This window comes from Cryptomeria japonica, chromosome 3 (genome assembly GCF_030272615.1).
Source record: "Cryptomeria japonica chromosome 3, Sugi_1.0, whole genome shotgun sequence".
Taxonomy (NCBI): Eukaryota; Viridiplantae; Streptophyta; class Pinopsida; order Cupressales; family Cupressaceae; genus Cryptomeria; species Cryptomeria japonica.
In genome coordinates this window covers 941,737,863-941,746,983 of record NC_081407.1, presented here as the reverse complement: position 1 = coordinate 941,746,983, position 9,121 = coordinate 941,737,863, and the positions used below count along the sequence as shown (strand labels likewise).

The 9,121-nt window shown below is 33.2% G+C and overlaps 1 long non-coding RNA gene across 1 annotated transcript; it reads left to right on the top strand.

The window, feature by feature from the left end:
- Positions 1-681: 681 nt before the first annotated feature.
- Positions 682-1,239, top strand: LOC131874543 (uncharacterized). The gene is made up of 4 exons (XR_009371896.1): positions 682-726; positions 812-895; positions 1,008-1,069; positions 1,172-1,239. It is a non-coding gene; the product is annotated as an uncharacterized LOC131874543 (long non-coding RNA).
- Positions 1,240-9,121: the final 7,882 nt, after the last annotated feature.

Below are 9,121 nucleotides of genomic sequence, written 5' to 3'. Positions count from 1 at the left end.
ATGTGTTCGAGTTGTCATGAGACATGTGTAGGTCCTACTACTGCTACAGGATCTACTTCAGTTCCAGATGAGCATGATGCAGAAAATGATAGTATGATGACATCTTATATGGATTTTCTTTGCTCGGATGTTCATCTTGACCAGGTATAGATATATATATATATATACATGTACACATGTCAATCTTTTTATACTTCATTAAATATAGGTATAAACTAAGTGCATCTCTTTTTTTATACAATCTAATACTTCATTAAATAAATTTTGTTTATGTAGATAAGGACTACACCTAATATTAGAGTCAATATTGCATCTACTGGAACACAACTCGGCACACCTTATGGGGTATAGTATAAATTTCTATCTAGACATTGTACTAGATCTTTTTAAGTTAATATGTTATCATCGTATACTATATAAATTTTCATGTTGATACATTGAATGCTTCTTTCTCCAGGATTCAGGTCATGAGGGACCCTCTACATCACATCGAGAAGAGGGTCTGACTATTGTGACACCATCTATGGTATGTATCTTATAATTCTTAAATTAAATATGAACTCTTACAATATTGTAACTTAACTTGAAATTATTTAGTACACATATATATGTTCACTAAATATGATTTCATTAAATGCATGTATGCAAGTGGACACTACCATTAGGATAGGTTATCCTCATAATTTTGATCAGAGCCAATTTGAATGCACATCGACATCCTTTGAGGTATTAATATGTAATACTTAATTTGATCTTATTTTGACTCTTAATTTAAGATTTAATTGGACACTTTGAATTTGACCTTGTACAGGAGTTAGCTAGCACTACATTTGGTGTTGATACTGCACAAGATACTGCTAGAGGAGATACTGCTAGAGGATCTGATGAGCATATGGTAAGTTTGTAACTTAATTTATGAATTCTACTATATTTGATAAATGATTCTTTTAATAGTTAATTTCAAGTAATATTTTAATATTATTTTTTTATTGTACAGCATGAGACAGGTGGATCTGGACCACGTCCCGGGGACAAGAGAGATACTGCTAGAGGATCTGATGAGCATATGGTAAGTTTGTAACTTAATTTATGAATTCTACTATATTTGATAAATGATTCTTTTAATAGTTAATTTCAAGTAATATTTTAATATTATTTTTTTATTGTACAGCATGAGACAGGTGGATCTGGACCACGTCCCGGGGACAAGAGAGATACTGCTAGAGGATCTGATGAGCATATGGTAAGTTTGTAACTTAATTTATGAATTCTACTATATTTGATAAATGATTCTTTTAATAGTTAATTTCAAGTAATATTTTAATATTATTTTTTTATTGTACAGCATGAGACAGGTGGATCTGGACCACGTCCTGGGGACAAGAGACCACGAGATGTTATTGATGATAGCACTTAGATTTTACTGTTTATTTGGCTTTGATATGTACTTTTTTATGGACTTTACACATTTGTTTACACATGCACATACTTTATATATATGGATAGTTGCATAATAGGATTAGATTATATATATTTTGTGCATACTTTATATATTTTGTGCACATTAGATATTATGTGGAGTGAACATCATGTTACCATCTAGACATATATATGGATTAGATATTATATGGATTATGTAGACTTGAAATTTTACTGTTTATTTTACGGGCTTTACATATTTGTTTACATGTGCACACACATACTTTATATATATGGATAGTTTCATAATAGGATTAGATCATATATATTATGTGCATACTTTATGTGTATTGTGCCCATTAGATATTATGTGGACTTGAAATTATGTGCACATTAGATCATATATATTGACTTGAAATTTTGTGCATACTTTATATATTATGTGGACTTGAAATTTTATTTATGGAAGCTGTGCTTAAACGACTTTATAGGCATTATGTGGACTTGTAATTTTATTTTTGGAATTTCATTTAAATAGTTCTTGTGATTAGATAAACTAAATGTGCATACATCATGAACTAAGTATCGAAACATATCTTATAATTATAACATATTCTAAATTAAAAAGTATCATTTAACAAATATAATGAATAGAACTTGATTAAAACATAATTATCTCATTCATAAATTTGACCAATAGTCTCTCATTTATGTATATTGTACACAAAATGTAATCAAGAAGACATATCTAAAATAAAATAAACAATCTATTTAAATAACTTTGTTTTCATTGATGCCTTCTACTTGTGGTAGACCTGAAACAAAATTTTACTAGATTCATTCCGTTATACCATCTGCATCCTCTCTCTTTTGCAAAGCATCTATAATTGTCTCGTGCTCTTCCATAGAGAGAGTCCATAATTGTTTATTAGCAGGCCTGCCATGATATCTATCCAATTTTATATTAGTTGCCACTACCAAATGCGAGTAATGTATAATCTTCTTCTCTAATTCATAATCTTCAAATGCGGGCAATCCATTCTTTCTTGTTAGATATTTGCGTAGCCAAGTGCCAACAACAACCACAGATCCTGTTGGATAGTCATAACCATCATCATCTACTCGACCAGTAGTTAGCTTATGTTTTGGTTCTACACATCAAGCCAACCAATACTCTATCCCCTCTTCATTGTCCTCTGGTGCAACAACAGCATAGACATGTCCTGTGCACAAAACAATTTTATTTTAATATTTAATGAGAAATAAAAACAAAAATATACACTGTAAGATTTCTTAAATTTATGTACTATTTAATAAATCAAAACAAATTTCAAAAATAATTTTACCTTGTTGTATAAGATCTGAAATGCGATCATAGTCATTTGATGCAAACATTTGATCCACATCTTCATCAGTTCTTTCATGCGGATCATTTGCATCTATGGGTGTCAATGATCTTTGTTGCCATTCTTCAACCCATTCTTTATTCTCACAAAATTACCAATCTCCGGAAACACAAAATTGACAAAAGCAAGCAAGTTGCCTTGTGAATATAGTCCATGTGTTTGAATTAGAACTCTTAAACGAATGCCATTTAGCTGATCCAATGATGGTATTACAATCATGCCGAATAGGAATACTATCTTCCTCTATCAACCAGAAGAAACGTCGAATTGCAGAGTTTTCAGTTGATCCTTTTGACAACTTTGAATTGCACCAATCTACAACTGCACGAGCATCTCTGAATTTCACTGCATCCTCGAATTTCAATTGTTCTCTAGCAAGAGCTCTTTTTATACAGGCACCGGCTCCATCGTGTTCCCCCTTACCATGTCCCGCTTCAAAAAAACTCCATAAATGTTGGACATTGGTTATCTTGTGAACTTTGCATAGCCAATAAAACATTCTTGCATTTTTGAATTGTCCAGTGCAGTTATCTGACCATATCATATGTTGTTTCATGTCAATTTCTCTTTCCTTAAGATTATCATAAAATACCTTGAAGCAATGTTGGACAAACTCTGAAGAGTGTAATCAATTATCGCTAACATAGAAATGATACTCCCTCAAAAAATTTCTGTTATCTTCTGTACTGTCATGGTCATGTCTATATATAATGTGCACAAATATGGCCACTTGCACTGAGTTGTAGTATTGTGATTGAGTTTCCTCTTGTGGTTTTAGAGTATAATTTTCTGCAAAATCCACAACTAATACTATTGTTCCAACTGGAAATGTGTTCTTGCATATGCGAAACTGTCCATCAAGCCATCAGGCATGTTGGGAATGTTTCACATATTTTGGAACAATATGAGTTTTAAACTCACTAATAAATGCATTCACACTATTCTGTTCTGTAATCAATTCTAAACGTTTCCCCATCTTTCCATCCTTTAGAGGGTATTCTATATTTTTAAATCTCCTAACATCAACCATTTTTTGTCCAAACTCAGATGAAACATGTTCATGCAAACATTCACCTATCGAAGAATAGTTCCCACATAAATTGCAAAGACCATAAATGCATGAACTGGAAAGAAATAATTGTTCATTAGGTGGTTTACAAAATAAACTTCCAATAAAATCTTTTATAGTTTCAGGTGGAACATAAACACCACAATCCTGCACAAGATCATTACCATGCAACATACAACGAATATATCGAAAAACATCATAATAGTAACGAAATTGGACATGAGTTTTACAACAACAAGATATTCTTTGTTTATTGATTTTAACATACCAGGGTTTGCATTTTTCAAATGATCTTTGACTAATTCGTAAATTCATTAACATAGATTCATCACTAAATTTTTTAAAGAATTCAGTTTGAGTCATGTCAAGAAGATGTTTTGGATGAGGATCACGAATTTTTGATCCCACCCTTAACTTTAAAACATCTCTAGCATTTGATGAAACTCTAGTGTTATCATGCCAAAATTTTGCAATTAATTGTTTAGTTTCATCATTTAATTTCATGTCCAACCTTTGAAGTCTACCACTAAAACTCCAACAATGGTTTAGTGGATCAATTTCAATTGTGTCTCTTCTTTTGGCCGCTCTTGACAAGGTTCTACAATGTAAGTTCAAATAGCCACTTATATCACTTAACATTCTTTTACTAACAATCATTTTGTCAACTATAGCAGTTGTTATAACTCTACGTGCTGCATTCTTATCTTTAGATCGACTTGTTTTTCCTATAGAATCGATGGCACTGGAAATAGTAGATACAACTTGCTTATATGATTCATCTTTTCTTTTTGGTTTTGCATAAATACCTTTTTTTTTCATGACTTTATGCATTTTTAACATTTTTATTAACTGTAGCATTAATTGACATTGGAATCCTAACTTTTTATTATAGAAAAATTGTTTATATAATCTGTTTGCATGTGTTCTGATTTGTCTCCAAGAAACTAACCCATTAAGATTATCTAGCACATTGCTATCAATAGTAAACAAATTACATTCATTTTCTTTTAGAGAGGGTGGTGTAATATTTTCAATTTTTATTTCTTTTCATATTGGTGTATGAAATTTATATCCAGCTTCATTTAAATCAGCAATTTGATTGGCATCATAGTCATCGGGATTTAAAAACATACCAGGATTCGCATCCACATCAACATTTGCATCAACAGTCATACCCTTGTGTGGTTCTACATTTCTTGCATCCATCATGATGTCTTCAATGGTCTCATCGACAACGGGCACTGAACTAGATGCTTCAGAAGTGTTATTCAATTGTCGTTGTTGTGATCTTCGATCTCTTTGGCGTTTTGCCTCCTTCTCTCTTTGTGCTTGAATTTCGTCCACTGTCATTCTCCTCTTTTTTTTCTTTTGACGTTGCTTAGAACCCATTTTTACAAACTCGTCTTCAAAAAATAATATCTTTTTACTGAGTTCTTAAAAAAATCGTGTAAAAAATATTAATAAGTACTACCAAATGATGTAAAAAATCTTTGTCAGTACGGATTTCAATGATAGTGTCGTAAATCGATGCAATCTATCTTTTTTTTTACAGTAACGGTTATTTAGAAACAGGGGCCCGTTATTTAAATATCAGGCCCCCGTTTTTAAAACGGGGGCCCATTGTTAAATCTAACGGGCAAAAAATGAAACGGGCCCCCGTTTTCGAAACGGGCCCTTGTTTATAAAACGGGGGCCCGTTATGAAAAATTTGAATTCACAACCCACCTCTTGCCTCGGGATTAGGCCCGAGATAGGCCTGGGATGGCCACACCTGAGACATGAACCTGCAAATTCAAAGCTCCATGAATGAAAGCACAAATATGATGAAATGAAATAGTTTACGTGCCTCTAATCAGAGAATTTTTATACGAAATTGAAACCCATTTCAGATTATACTATCTAGATTCTAAATATGTAAATTAATTTAAAAATTGATTATTTTAACTATTTTTCATTTAATTTATACTAAATCGGGTTCATAAATTTGAAATATTAACTAATTTTCTTAATTTAATAACTTTTTTATTTTAATGAATTTTGAAAAAAAAAATATATGTCATCAATCTACACAAAATTCTTTTCAATTTTTAAAAAAAAAAATTCAAAAAATGCTAAGTTTACGTCAAATTATGTGGGTCGTACACGTCAAATTTTTAAAAAGATAATTACGGCAATTAAAAAATTAATTAAAAAAAAAATATTTGAAAAAAAAATACAGAAAAATATGCTCATCAATCTTCAGTGTGTTACAAACCATTTCCCAAAACAGTTTGAGAAAATAATTTTAATTGTGTCAAAAAGTGTGGGTCGTACACATGCATGGTATGGTCCTGAAACAGGCATTTTTAAAACATAGTTTTTAGAACTCCATTCAAAAAGTTATTTTTTATTATGTGGGTATTAAAATAAATTATATATTTGAAAAGTACACTCAGAGAGATATCTTTTATATTACTGACTTTTTCCAAGATTCAATCTCTAAGTGTTTCAAAATTTAAGCTCAAGTGAGAAAAAATCTGAAAAACAGGGAAAACACTTCCACTTTTTGGCCAAAAAGTGGACTCATCTTCTTGCACTGACCCCCATACTACCTCCCCAATCTGAATCACTAAAGCCAACAATATTGAACTTTTCAAAAGAGTAGTTATGAATACCAAAATTTAAATTCCCTTTCACATATCTCAAAATCCTCTTGGTTGCCTTCATATGTATTTCAGATGGATTTGTCATATACCTTGAAACAAGTGAAACTGAATAGGCAATATCAGGCTTCGTGTGGGTTAGAAACATCAAGCTCCCCACAATACTTCTATAAGTTGTCTCATCAACTAAATCAGCACCATCATCTCTACATAACAAAACTCCCTGAGCACTTGGAGTGGAGGCAAGGTTACAATCAGTCATATTAAATTTCTTCAACATATCCTGTGCATACTTTGTTTGACAAATGAAAATCTCATCCTTACTTTGATAAACCTTCATTCCTAAAAAAACATTTCATCAGACCAAGATCTTTCATCTCAAATTCTTTCATCATAGTAGCTTTGAATTCATCTTTCATCTTAGAACTACTACCCATATACAAAAGATCATCAACATACAAACTTATGATGAGAATATCAGTACCTTCTTGTTTGTAGTAAAGGGTAGGGTCACTCTTACTTCTCTGGAAGCCATTCTCTTGAAAGTATCCATCAATCCTGGCATACCACGCTCTTGGTGCTTGCTTGAGGCCATACAAATCCTTCTTCAACCTGTACACTTAATTCTCTTTTCCTTCCACTTCAAAACCTCGTGGCTGCTCCACATATACTTCGTCTTCTAAGTACCCATTCAAGAAGGCACTTTTCACATCCATGTGATGTATGCTCCACTTCTTCTGAGCTGCTAATGAAATCAACATTCTTATGGTCTCTTGTCTTGCTACTAGTGCAAATGTCTCTTCATAATCAATTCCATACTTTTGTGTGAAGCCTTTAGTAACTAATCTTGCCTTGTGTCTTTCAACACCCCCATCACTGTTAAACTTGGTCTTGTAGACCAATTTGGTGCCAATATTTTTCTTGTCATGCGGAAGTTCTGTTAACTCCCAAGTGTCATTCCTGTGAATAGAATCTATCTCTTCTTCGATGGCTTTCACCCAAACCTCATTAGTACATGCATCTTCAAAACATGATGGTTCAAAATTAGCCTTGGCTAATAAAGCAAAATGCATTGTCTCACCTATTGAGTTTTCTTCATGTACTTGATTTCCACTCCTCTAGTAGATATCACTCAATCTCCTTACCTTCCTTGTAGAACTTGGAGAAGAAGTTGAACTTGAATTTGGTACTGAAGAACTTGATGAAGGGTTGTTTGGTGGAGTTAAACCACTAGATATAGAAACATTAGTTGGCTGCTCATGATCAATTTCAGCAATTATATCATCATTTAAAATACATTTTGGCTTCTCAACATGGCCTTTTTGATGACCATAAACTCCCCTTTCATCAAAAATCACATCTCTTGAGACAATAAGCTTGTTAGTGAGGAGATTATGCAATCTATAAGCCTTTATTTTCTCACTATACCCAATAAAAATACATGACTCACTCTTTGCATCTAACTTCTATCTATTCTGATCAGGTACGTGCACATAAGCCAAACAACCAAAAACTTTGAAATGATCAACATTAGGCCTCTTTCCATACCAAACTTCATAAAGAGATATCTTTTCTATTGCACTGGTGGGGCTACGATTGAGGATGTACACCACTGTAGCAACTACATCTCCCCAATAAGAATTGCTCAATCCTTTGGTTTGTAATGTCATGTCCCCTCTTTAGCTCTGTCTAGCAGAGACATGTGAGTCAGCTTATTATGGGGTCTTGTAGGCTGACAGCGATGGATAGAGACTCAGTGTGGTTATACAGTGTTTGGGACTTGGTGTTCTAGCAGTAGTTGATCAGTTTGGAGCAGTTCCTTATTTTTAGGAGACAGTTCCTACATTTATGGAGGATATCCCTACTATTTAGGAGGTTATGACCATACCTAGGGTTGGGTCTCCTTGAGATTATTCCTTGGGTTCAATTTCAGAGGATTTGGGTTTGTTTCCTAGTTTCTAGGAGCATCCCTAGATTTTAGGGATGAGACTGCCAATGGATCCTTGATTTCCGACTTCAGTCACAGACAGGTGGTAGGTTGACTTTCTGGTTTGTGGTGTCATTTGAGCATTTTGCAGCTATTTGGGTTATGTTTTTAATATTTCCTAAGTTAGCATCTTATTAATTAAATAAAGCTATTTATATAGCTAATTGGTGTAATAAGGGAATTTTGGCTTCTTCTGGTTAGGCAGGCATACGTGTTATAGCTCGTTGGAAAGGTCTTGAATTATTATAACTTATTTTCATCATTCGGAGACCTTCTGGCACCTTGAGTTTTGTTATTTGATGAAAGGGGTGTTTTTCCTATACATAAAGGCCTTTTAATTAAGAATATGCCATTATTTAATAAAGGTAAAAGCATATTCTCCCTTTAGGGTTTGAGTAGCTTTGAGAGGGAGATAAAAGGAGATGTTGTGTCATTATTGGATTATCTTTTTACATCTTCAAACTTGGCATTTGTGAATTTGCTCCGAGGAGCGATTTCTGGAGAACTGGGACGCAAACCCCAGGGCTTGGATATTGGGACGCAAACCCCAATAGAAGGTTTCAGTAGCTTCATTTGGTTTCAGACTTTGATTGGAGTG